Source organism: Medicago sativa, chromosome 5 (genome assembly GCF_051527215.1).
Source record: "Medicago sativa cultivar Bolivia chromosome 5, Bolivia_mono, whole genome shotgun sequence".
Taxonomy (NCBI): Eukaryota; Viridiplantae; Streptophyta; class Magnoliopsida; order Fabales; family Fabaceae; genus Medicago; species Medicago sativa.
Genome location: NC_140753.1, coordinates 13,554,006 through 13,563,683, shown reverse-complemented (window position 1 = coordinate 13,563,683; position 9,678 = coordinate 13,554,006). Strand labels below are relative to the sequence as shown.

Here is a 9,678-nt window from a genome sequence, read left to right as displayed (position 1 = left end):
ATTACACGCATAAGATGTTGTTAATACTGGCGGTTCAAACCGCCGCAATTAACTGTGAATATTGGCAGCTCATAAAACTGCCGCAATGTACCGTTTTTAGTGGCGGTTTTAAAGACTGCCATAATAAAACCGCCGCAATGGACGCGATTTTTTGTAGTGCCTGCACAAAAGGATAGAGTAAGATATATAAAGCGTAATAAGGCATTTAACACTTATTTCTCGGCTTTTTCGTCAATTACTTGCAGAACAAGTAACAAAAAGTGCTTAAAATATAACATGAATTTAACATTTTAGTGACACTTATCACTCTCCCCAACTTAACTCTTTGTTTGTCCTCAAACAAAGGATTGAAAATCAAACAAGTTAATGACAAGACACAAGTACAAAAGGCTTTGAAAACTTTCTCAGATGAATGATTCAAAATGAATGCGCGTGCAAGGCTAAGTTTCCAACTAATTTAGAATTCTACTACTAATATGAGATGAGTCCTATGTACAAAGTTCATGCCATAAAGTTCAAGACAATAATATATTTACTTACGAACCACACCTAACACACTTCTTTGCAAGTAAATAAACAAATGAAATCAATGAATGAGGGTTATGAACACACATCCAACAATCATGCTAACATCCTGATCAAGTTATGTGTCCATCCAAATATCATTTCAAAAAGCACAAAAGCACGGATCAAAAGGTCTTTCTAGGGTTATAACTTGGCCGGGCTACAAGAGAAATGTCATATGTGGGGCAATTGATCAAAAAGCCTATCAAAGAGGAACATTCCTTGTAACAACAATTGAAATTCAAATTCTTCCCTACCAATTATTTCAAACCCTTGGTGATTAACAATAAAACCTTGACAACTTATTCTATTTTTGATTTTTCTTTTCTTTTTCTTCTTTTTTTTTTTTTTCTTTTTCTCAAATGTACAAACTTTGTATTTTGTTCAATGTTGTCAGGTTATTCAACAATTCACCAAGATACTTGACATATGAATCACATCTACCTTCTCTCCCCAACTTGAATCAAAATACACCCTATTTGAATGTTCCTTTACTCTAAGGCAAAAGGGACGATTAAACAATGAAGGTTTAGGGTTCAACAATTAAAACATCTCAGAGTCCTAAAGTACGTCAAGAATGAACTGGATTTTGAAAACTTCAAGGGCAAATTCATCAAGCATTGTGCTTATGAATTGACAGTTCATAATTGAGGACTCTGATTCATTTGGCTCAAGTGGGTTAGCAAATACTCACTCTTCTCACAAGGTAGGCTTATTTGTGGTCAAGTATGTTTCACTCAATAACAAAAATGTGCCTTGATCCTTTCCATGCTTTCAAACAATTCAGAACAATTATTGGATTTAACATAACAAAAACAAGTTAGACGGTGATTATTGGTCTCCAGCATATATTACAATTTGAAGATACCTCACATTTTGGTTAAGTACTAAGTGGTTCACAAATAAACAAATTATTGCGAAAAACTAAATGAAATGAAATTTGCACAAAGTACTCGTTCCATATTTGAGTAAAAACCTAGAAAAACTGGAAACTTGTACCTTGGCTTTGCGCTTTTGATCACAACTATGAATCATTATCAATCATCTGAGATTTGAAATTTAAGCAAGAGTGATACATAAGAAACTTCCACAATTAAAACAAAATGAAGTACCTAATCAACCAAAAGTGCTAACAAAATTATTATGCATTAAAACAATAAATGGACTTGCAAAGTTGGGTTGCCTCCCAACAAGCGCTTGTTTAACGTCGTTAGCTCGACGCCTTTTTCGTTAGGGTGGCCAAAATGAGACGGATAACACATCATCCTTTGTATTCCTTCGCTTTGGGAGGAATTCCATGAACTTTAAGTACAGATGATGTGGAGTCCATATCCTCCCTATCTTTGATTTGAACAAGGCACAAATTTTATCAATGACCCGGTCAATTTCAGCCTTGCTCACTTTCTTCCCCTTTTGTTCAAATGTTTCTTCCTTGCTAAGTAACCGTTCCTTTCTCTCTACCAGCTCTATGACTTCTCCACTATCAACAGTTTTGTCCTCTTCAGTAAATGACCTTTCTTGAGGAAGTTCGATTTCATGTGGTGTACCACATTCCTCTACTATTGCATCTTCCTCAAGTTCAACAACACCTTCTCCAACAATCTCTCCGTCATGATTGGATTGAATGTTGACTTGGTTATCCATGATTTTAGCTTGAATCATCTCCAACTGAATTGATAAATTCCTCAATCTTTGGTTGGTATTTTGCATGTTTATCATGGATTGTTGCATGAAGATATTCAAAGTATTTTCCACCTTGGTCATTCGTTCATCTTCAAAAGGATATTGCTGATGCTGTTGATATAGTTCATACTCGGGTGGAGTGTAGAAGTTGCTATAACCATGATCTGCCATGATTTTGTCTAGGTGATGATCCTGAAACGGAAATAACTAACGAGAAACTTTTCTTTGTTTATCAAAGAGGGGTTAGTACAAACAACTATAAAGTAAAGAAAAATATGTACGGATTATGTACGAAAGCTTAAAATGATAAATCAATCGTTCTATCTATGATATCTAAACACCAATCCCCGGCAACGGCGCCATTTTGATGAAGTAGTTTTGCATCAAAAACAAGATAAGTATTTGTATCGTCTCCACAGGGATTAGTGCGACATCACAGATATTTCAACATCAAATATCATTCTAAGTAAAAAGGGTGATTGTTTGTTTGAATTTACAACTATGTTAACTAAATGCAAAAAGTAAAAGATGAGATTAATAAGGATTGAAACTTGTTAGGAGTAGCATTCCTTAACCAAGCGTCACACGTAAACTAATGATCCATACGAATTCTAGCTTTATAAACAACATTATCACAATCAATTCTAAACTATCCTTCGTGTCCAAAGCGATATAATTAATTCTAAGGTATCGTTTAAACATTCGTGTCCAAATCCCTTAAACGATAACAAAGTCGATCGAATAACCTAATCGACCGTGTCCAGCCTGATTAAGTATCCGAAAGCATTTAACTCTTGATTATGGTGATTATCACAAGATTAACAAACTTGTCAAGAATGATATAACCTAAGATATATTGCTACTCTAGCTCTAGATTCAAGAGTTTGTGTCCAAATCATCTTGAATCTCATTGAAAGCATTAACACAAGAATAACAACAATATTGAATATAAATTGCTAGAATCATATTTTGCAAGATCAAAAGATTACATGTTAGCAAGAATCAAGTACCTCTCATCCCAACAAAGAGTGTTTAGCTACACATCATCATGGAAGCCTTGCAAGGATGGATTGAAAAGGAAGGAACCATTACACTTGTGATGTCTCAACAAAGGAATAAGGATCCAACTTCCAAAATCACTCTCACTTCATATGATCTACCCTATTTTCTCTCTAAGATATTACAATGAAAACTAAGAGAAAAGCTATATAAAACTAACTAAGTTCTAAGACTATCTAATAATTTTCCCTATTGAACTACTAATATATATAATAAAGCAATCCCCAAAATATCTAAAAATAATATCTAACATAATATCTAATAATATCTTACATAAATATCTTACATAAATATCTTACATAAATAGCAAGTGGGCCACTTGAGTGAGGCTAAACTTCTATTTTAAAGGGCTGAGTTTTTTACACCTACGCTAATAGCGAAATATACGCTATTAGCGTGGTTGGTCGGCCTAAGTTCTGGCCAATTGCAGTGTGCCACGTTGGTCCTTGACCCTGTTCTTCACCCTTGGTACGCTAATAGCGTAGTCTTCTGGAGCTTTTACGCTAATAGCGTAATTTACGCTAATAGCGTATTTCTTCAAACCCAGATTCTGCTTCGCTCCAGGTACGCTAATGGCGTACCCTCTGGCCCAATTTCGCTAATAGCGTGGAATACGCTAATAGCGAATTCTTCAAAACCAGCTTTTGCTAATTTGCACTTTTTCATGATTTTTGGTCTTTGATCAGTGTCTTGAGGATAATTCCTGCACAAAAGGATAGAGTAAGATATATAAAGCGTAATAAGGCATTTAACACTTATTTCTCGGCTTTTTCGTCAATTACTTGCAGAACAAGTAACAAAAAGTGCTTAAAATATAACATGAATTTAACATTTTAGTGACACTTATCAGTGCCCCATATTCTTTGATATCAAAACTGTTGTTCTCACTACTCGTAAGGACGATCAATTTTCAGGTAAGGAAGCAAAGGATTGCAATGCTCATTTGACACACTTCTTAGAAGTGATAAGTGCTAAAAAGTGTTAATTTCATGTTATATTTTAAGCACTTTTTGTTACTTGTTTTGCAAGTTATTGAAGGAAAAGCCGATAAATTAGCGTTAAATGCCTTATTAAGCTTTATATATCTTACTCTATCCTTTTATGCAGGAATTCACCCCAAGACACTGAGCAAAGACCAAAAATCATGAAAAAGTGCAAATTAGCAAAAGCTGGTTTTGAAGAATTCGCTATTAGTGTGTTCCACGCTATCAGCGAAATTGGTCCAGAGAGGTACGCCATTACCGTACCTGGAGCGAAGCAGAAGCTGGGTTTGAAGAAATACGCTATTAGCATGTTCTACGCTATTAGCGTGTTCAAAGAAATTCCTCCAGAAGGTTACGCTATTGGCGTATCTGGAGCGAAGTTGCCAGAGGCCATGAAGAACATCGCTATTAGCGACATTTACGCTATTAGCGTAACCAGGGCGAAGAAACAGGGCAAGGACCAACATTGTAATATCCCATGAGATTTTTTTTTTGAATCAAGGTTAAAATGGTAATATCACCATTTAGAGATATTTGAGTGTAAAAACACTACCACTTTCTACACAATTCTATGTCTTTTTCTCTCTAATATCCAACACAATTTCTTTTCTTTTTTCACACACAACACCATATCGGCTCCCTCTCTCAATTTCTTCATCTTCTCCAAACCATTCAAATCCTCAAGAATCACTACAATAGCCATGCCCAACTGTTCTTAGTAGTGTTATTGTGAGTGTTAAGCATAAAAAAAAAAAAAAACTCATTCTCCCTCCATTTTAGAAGCCAACCGCCCCTTCCTTTCTAAATTTCCAAATCATCAATTTTTACTCTAACTTCATTGAAATCATTTGGAAGTAAGGTTCTTGAGTTACCATGATGTTTTAAAGCATTGGTGAAGAAAAAAAAAATGCTTCTTTCTTTCTGTGTTGGAGGCCGCCCCTCATTCCATCATTTTGGGGAAAAATTGCCTTTGGTGTATATGCTTCAATTCATGTTTTTAATGTGTTCAAAATGTTATGGGTATTGTAATTTTAACATGTTTGATGATTGTAGGAGTAATTGGAGGAAGAAGGAATTTAGCTAGTGGCTTGGAGTTGGAGATTTTGCCACAAAGTGTTCTAGAGGAATCTCCACAAGATTGTGAGTTCCTTTAGTTACTAAAACTTCCCTTTGGGTATTTTAATTATGCCTTTAGAATGATAATATATGATTTTGATACATTAGGACATAATTAGCGATGATATAACATTAGGTTAATTCCCCTTGCTAGTATACTCTAAAAATAGCTCATGTTAAATATGTTTATGGTGGTGTTGAAATTGGAGGAAGGATAATTTAATAAGTTTTAGTGTATGTCTGCACAATTTCGGCTAGAACTCTGGAAAGTAAATTTGTTAGATTTTATAGCTTTGACAATATTCTTTGATAGTGTAAATGAAGCTTTTATGGAAATAAATGGCTTTAGCTTGGTTAAGAATTTTAATACTCATTTTATCGAATTTGTAGCCGAAATGTGTATAATGTCCTATGTGAGTATTAATGGGTAGATTAGATGATTTATTAGAGTTTATTAGTAATGATATCGTTACTTGTGTATTGACATTGATAGTTCATGGATTTAAAGAAGTATATGGATGATTAGTAATAAAAAAGGAACATATAAAGTCATATGATGTGTATAGATAATTTAAGAACTTGTTTGGAATTGGATTAAGATGGTGATTGATGGAATATCTATGAATTATTAGAATAAGTTGGCATAATTATAGCATGACTATTATGTCATATGAATGGTACATTTGAAACAAAATAAATGTGAGATAGTAGAATGATTATTTCTGAATTAGGTATCCTTATTAGTGTATCCAAAAATCTCTTTTATGTTAATAAGTATGTTTATGCTAGTATAAATGTTGGAGGGAAATTCTATCAAGACAATTGATGTATAAAATTATAGAAATGATTTGAAAGAAAATTTGAAATGCAGCTTGTGAGTAATATGCTCACAGTGAATTATTTGAAAATCGCAAAGAAATGGAAATGAGAAGAAAAATTGAAATGAGTAACATGCTCAAAGAAAAGAAAGAAAGTAAAAAAATAATAATAAAAGAAAATATGAAAAATCCGTTTGCTACAACGAGAGATAATGTAGCCTATGACGTACGGGTCACAGTAAACCGTTTGCTACAACGAGAGATAATGTAGCCTATGACGTACGGGTCATAGTAATCCGTTTGCTACAACGAGAGATAATGTAGCCTATGGCGTACGGGTCATAGTAATCCGTTTGCTACAACGAGAGATAATGTAGCCTATGAGGTACGGCTCATAGTAACGAATGAAATGTATAATTAATGATATGAAATTTTAAGTCAAGAGTTATTCGAATAATATTTGAAAGAGAGCAAAAAAATAAAATTATGGAACCAAGGAAAAATTCTAAGGACCCTCCAACATGAATACTAATTTAGCATATGCATATTAACATAAAAATTATGTTTAGAATGAGTTAGCTACGAAGAAATATTTCAGGGGCATTTTACCAATAGTTGGAAATGAGGAATAACGTATTAAATTTATGTTAATTTCTCGATAAGATGGAATCTATATGCATAAGGCCATGTAAAATTTCTTATTAAGATTTAAGTTTAGAGATTTGATATGATATATTATGAGTCGGTTGATTTATCTTATTTCTTTGAATGATTGTCTTAGTGTTGTTGATGAGGTTCTAGATCAAGTAAGAACTTTTGGAATTATTATGATGTTTTATTTTGAGCTGTACAAGTAGTATGAAAATAAAAAAAAAAGTTATTTGGAGATTCTGGCTTATAGAACAGGTTTTTAAAACAGGATTTACATCTTGGAAATGTTGAAAATACAGAGGAAACTCTGTCGAAATTTCAGTGGATTTTTATTTATTTATTTAGTTGTCAAGTTTGTTTAATAGGCTTGCCAGCTAGAGTGATCTAGTTCGTGCGCCGGTCACGATGATTGTTTTTGGGTCGTGACAAAGTTGGTATCAGAGCAGGTCGATTCAGATCGTGCCTTGGGTCAATGGAATTCAATAAGATGTAGTGTGACTATTGGGTTCCAGATATTTATTCCAAATGTCATGTCTGGCTGAGCCTGATCAACTCAGACTAGTATATGACAGTTAGAACAAATGTCTGAGAGCTGAATAGGACCTTGGAGGAATGAAGTACGCGAAGAAGAAAAGTCGGGAAGCTTACAATGAATTTTGTTAAGGAAGTATTCAACGCCACAAGTGTCTGGTGATTTACGAAGATGAATTTTTTTCAAGAAGGGATATAAATTGTTATGGGTAAGACGGAGTACTTTAATATTGTTGAACGTTACTTCGTATGTGGATACAAGAAAAGTAAGAAATTTAGGAATGAATGAAACCTTAACAGAAGATGCACTATAAGGAGTATGATGTAAGGTGTGAAGAAATAAATCAGAGTGGCGCAGCGGAAGCGTGGTGGCTGGTACCTATGCAGTTTAAATTAGTCAGTCAGAAAGAATTAGTTAGTAATGGATGTATGTTGGAATCTAAAGTTGAAATTATGTAGAAATTGTTTATGCTTATTAGCAAATAAATTTCTAAAATTTCGAGGACGAAATTTCTTTAAGGGGGGTAGAATGTAATATCCCATGAGATTTTTTTTTTGAATCAAGGTTAAAATGGTAATATCACCATTTAGAGATATTTGAGTGTAAAAACACTACCACTTTCTACACAATTCTATGTCTTTTTCTCTCTAATATCCAACACAATTTCTTTTCTTTTTTCACACACAACACCATATCGGCTCCCTCTCTCAATTTCTTCATCTTCTCCAAACCATTCAAATCCTCAAGAATCACTACAATAGCCATGCCCAACTGTTCTTAGTAGTGTTATTGTGAGTGTTAAGCATAAAAAAAAAAAAAAACTCATTCTCCCTCCATTTTAGAAGCCAACCGCCCCTTCCTTTCTAAATTTCCAAATCATCAATTTTTACTCTAACTTCATTGAAATCATTTGGAAGTAAGGTTCTTGAGTTACCATGATGTTTTAAAGCATTGGTGAAGAAAAAAAAAATGCTTCTTTCTTTCTGTGTTGGAGGCCGCCCCTCATTCCATCATTTTGGGGAAAAATTGCCTTTGGTGTATATGCTTCAATTCATGTTTTTAATGTGTTCAAAATGTTATGGGTATTGTAATTTTAACATGTTTGATGATTGTAGGAGTAATTGGAGGAAGAAGGAATTTAGCTAGTGGCTTGGAGTTGGAGATTTTGCCACAAAGTGTTCTAGAGGAATCTCCACAAGATTGTGAGTTCCTTTAGTTAGTAAAACTTCCCTTTGGGTATTTTAATTATGCCTTTAGAATGATAATATATGATTTTGATACATTAGGACATAATTAGCGATGATATAACATTAGGTTAATTCCCCTTGCTAGTATACTCTAAAAATAGCTCATGTTAAATATGTTTATGGTGGTGTTGAAATTGGAGGAAGGATAATTTAATAAGTTTTAGTGTATGTCTGCACAATTTCGGCTAGAACTCTGGAAAGTAATTTTGTTAGATTTTATAGCTTTGACAATATTCTTTGATAGTGTAAATGAAGCTTTTATGGAAATAAATGGCTTTAGCTTGGTTAAGAATTTTAATACTCATTTTATCGAATTTGTAGCCGAAATGTGTATAATGTCCTATGTGAGTATTAATGGGTAGATTAGATGATTTATTAGAGTTTATTAGTAATGATATCGTTACTTGTGTATTGACATTGATAGTTCATGGATTTAAAGAAGTATATGGATGATTAGTAATAAAAAAGGAACATATAAAGTTATATGATGTGTATAGATAATTTAAGAACTTGTTTGGAATTGGATTAAGATGGTGATTGATGGAATATCTATGAATTATTAGAATAAGTTGGCATAATTATAGCATGACTATTATGTCATATGAATGGTACATTTGAAACAAAATAAATGTGAGATAGTAGAATGATTATTTCTGAATTAGGTATCCTTATTAGTGTATCCAAAAATCTCTTTTATGTTAATAAGTATGTTTATGCTAGTATAAATGTTGGAGGGAAATTCTATCAAGACAATTGATGTATAAAATTATAGAAATGATTTGAAAGAAAATTTGAAATGCAGCTTGTGAGTAATATGCTCACAGTGAATTATTTGAAAATCGCAAAGAAATGGAAATGAGAAGAAAAATTGAAATGAGTAACATGCTCAAAGAAAAGAAAGAAAGTAAAAAAATAATAATAAAAGAAAATATGAAAAATCCGTTTGCTACAACGAGAGATAATGTAGCCTATGACGTACGGGTCATAGTAAACCGTTTGCTACAACGAGAGATAATGTAGCCTAT

At 33.3% G+C, this 9,678-nt stretch overlaps 1 long non-coding RNA gene across 1 annotated transcript; it reads left to right on the top strand.

Annotated features, from left to right (window-relative positions):
- Positions 1–4,760: 4,760 nt before the first annotated feature.
- Positions 4,761–9,311, top strand: LOC146920252 (uncharacterized). The gene is made up of 2 exons (XR_015011715.1): positions 4,761–5,429; positions 8,522–9,311. It is a non-coding gene; the product is annotated as an uncharacterized LOC146920252 (long non-coding RNA).
- The last annotated feature ends 367 nt before the right edge of the window (positions 9,312–9,678 follow it).